Genomic DNA, 3,735 nt, shown 5'->3' on the forward strand with positions numbered 1-3,735 from the left:
AAGAAAATTGTTTGATTCTTAAGAAAATGAATCTTTGAAATACCATGCAAACTAGATTGACATACTTCTAGGCAATGATTGTGACAGTTACAGCCATCTATGGTTTTTAATTTCAACATCTTTAAGACTCCCTGATATATTTATACAGGTTGTTTGGCCTCAGGTATATTTTGAAATATATGTATATACAAATATGCATGTAACAACTATTAATTAAAAAGGCAATAAATTTGAAAGAGAGAAATGAAGGATATAAGGAAGGCTTGGAGAGAGCAAAGACAAGGTAGAAATGATATGATTACATTATAATCACAAAAATGAAAGAAAAAATAAGTCATTGCCTACAATAAAGACATACATAAATTTTAAATAAAAGTAGAACCTGGAATGTCATGTAAAATAGTGAAAAACATGCATCTTCATAGCATAAAATCAGAAACTCAACTATACGACTATTGAATGTATCAAACCAAATTTCTGTTCACAGATATAAACTGAAAAAAATAGAAAATTTATCTGATACTTCATATGGAAAACATTAATCATTCAATAAAATTGCATATATCAAACCTCATACTGTCTCATTTAATTGAAAGTATGTGCTTTAGTTTTCTAATATTTCTACAACCTGGAAGTCAAAAGAATTACAATTAAGACTCTTCCTGAGATAGGAAGAGTTATACTTTTCCCAGAATATTCACTTTTCCATTTCTCTTCTACGTGAGTACTAATAGATCCTTAGAGACTTGAATAGCTTAATGGATAATTATTGGCTCTGTGAATTGAGCCTCAAACTTATAAATACATACTCTGTGTTTCTGCTCAAGATTTTAGCAGATCTAATCTAGAATACCTTACATGCATGTTTTTGTCTCCTTTCAAACTCATCAGCTGCTTGAGAAGTGTCATGATTTATTGTCTTTCTACCAGTCCTGAACACAGAACCTGGGCCATCATCACATACCAGGAAGAGTGCAAAAGTGTTTCAGTCACTTTTGGTCATTTTTGAATGGAAATAATTTACAGCCTAGTAAGTGCTAATCTATGTAAGAAACAAATGAGAGACAGCAGTGCTTTTATTTTTGGCACAATAAAAAAAGAAAGGTAAAGGTATGTGGTATGGGGTAACCAAAGGCAAAATGCATCTATAAGCAGTTTTATGTCATAGTACAATTAAGTTTATTTTATTAGTTAAAAATGTTTATTAGTTAATATGAGAGCTCTCATATACTGTTTAGTTTTTTACCCATTTGGATTTTAACTTATTAAGAATATTTTCAAGCTGGGCAGTGGTTGTTCATGCCTTTTATCCCAGAACGTGGGAGGCAGAAGCAGGTGGATCTCTGAGTTCGAAGCCAGCCTGATCTACAGAGAGTTCCAGGACAGCCAGAGCTATACATAGAAACCCTGTCTTGAAAAACAAAAAATTAGAAATCCAACCAACCAAACTAAAAAGAATATTTTAAATCAGGAAATGAAAATGATATCTTTCTAAACTCTCTGCTGTTTATTAAAAATATTATGAGCTTGAATATGAAGAAGGTAGAGATGGAAATGATCATAAGGGCCAAATATCAAGAAACAGTGATTGGGGCATTGTGCAACACATATGATTATATTATTTATTAAACTGAGATAGGAATATTTAGTTTAAGATCAGTCTAGTATCCTGAAATTTGAAGGCAAAGGTACTACATAGCCAGAAATTGTAGGAAAATAAAAGACAAAAATGAGTGAAGAGAGAAACTTTTACCCAGAGCTTCCAAATAACAAATTATGAATTTCATTGAACTTGTACCTTTATATATGTTAAATTAGTTCTCTATGAAATATATATGCATTATCATCATGTTAATTTGAGATAAGTATATTTTATGTAACTTATTGTGCTATTTTTAATTTTTGAGATTTAAATTTAACTCCAATATTCCTCCCTTGTTTTTCTTCCCTCCAAACCCTCACAAAAAGCCCTCCTAATTCCCCTTCTAATTAAAGAGCACTTTTTTCATTAATGATTGTTTCATATATATACATATATATTCCTAAATATTTCCTGTTCACTTTCTTACAATATTATTTGTATGAATATTTGTATGCTTTATTATTCTTTTTGTAACTTTTACAGTTCCTTGCATTCTAATAATATGATAGCAGTTTGAATACAGATGGTCAGATTGAATCCCCTGTATAACCAAGAGCCATCTATTCTACCAGTTGAATCTTAAATTTCTCTTCACCCTAATCTCTTGAAAACTTCTAGTTATTTTATTTTCCACTCTGTGTCATTAATATAACATGTAGTAGAGCTGTATGTGCCTTTGTCCTTCAGCTACAGTAAGAATGGCCCTCACATAGGGTGAAGAAGGAGCAGACAATCAGATGTTAAAATTGAGTAACACAAACCAAATCTGTAGCTTGTCCTCATTTGTTAATTTATCCCCACTGTTTACTGCAGCATTTATTTTTGACACCCTCTCCAACTTACACACACAAACTTCAACGCAAGAGAAACAATAAAAATCACTGAGGAAATAGAAAACTGTTAGAGGGATGTGAATAGATAACTCACTGGGTGAGGCATTTGTTGTAACAATGAGGATCTGAGTTTAATTACCAGCATCCATACAAGGGCATGTTGGGGTGTTTCTGTAACCTTCACACTGTGTGAGTAGGATTTCACTATCAGCCAATGTAATCCAAGTAAGATCTAGGATCAGTAAGATCAGGATCAATATATGCCTTAAAATATAAGATGGACAGTAACAAAAGTTGACCTCTTGCCAACTCAAATTTTTCACATGCGTGGACACACACTTTCATCATCACACTAGAAATGTCTGAATTTACTTTGAAATTTCTAATTATATCTCAAAACATATGCCAAAGGAGGGTGTAGGCTCCCATGTTGTTGGAATTACAGGCTGTTGTCAACTACCTGATGTGAGTGACGGGAACAAAACGTTGGTCCCCTGTAAGAGAAGAAAGTGGATTTTAGCTGCTGATCCAACTCTCTACACCTGGTTTTAGCTTGTGTACTCAAAATATAAATCTAAGGAAATAATTTTATGCACTTTTAAAAGATAAAATAAACATAACTTCTTCATAGATCTCTTTCATTAGAATGAATTTTTCTGAAGGCAATATAGGGAAAAAGACATGTTCTTCTCTGTATGTAAATTTTTGTTAGAGTGATTTTTACTGTGTTTATTGAGTAATTATTTGAAATATTTTTCTTTTCTACTATGCTTTTGCCTAGAGTTTCTGAATATGATAATATGAAAATATATAATTATAATATATATCAGTATATATATTATTGTCACAGAGGCCATTGAAGAAAGGGTTGTAAGAGTTTGCCACAACTGAGAAATGTAACTAAATTTACATTTTGTCTATTTTGGGATTATTATCAAAGTATGCAAGACAGAGAAGCTTGATTAAAAAATAGTGTGTGTGGGTCACAGTTTTGTAGTCTACATGTTCAATCTATACAGCACTGGCTTTGATGATGATGTCTTTGTGAACAGCTGAAATGCAAATGTTTTGGAGAGGAAGTGATAATATATTACAAGAGAAATTGAGAGGGGTTAGAGTCTCTTAATATCTACCAATGACATATCTTGATTGGTGTACTGCCCACAAGACTTCTCTTCTCCTTTATGTCTTCTCTTCTCTCCTTTCCTCTCCTCTCCTCTTCTCTCCTCTCCTCTCCTCTCCTCTCCTCTCCTCTCCTCT

The sequence above is a fragment of the Mus pahari genome, chromosome 10 (genome assembly GCF_900095145.1).
Source record: "Mus pahari chromosome 10, PAHARI_EIJ_v1.1, whole genome shotgun sequence".
Lineage (NCBI taxonomy): Eukaryota > Metazoa > Chordata > Mammalia > Rodentia > Muridae > Mus > Mus pahari.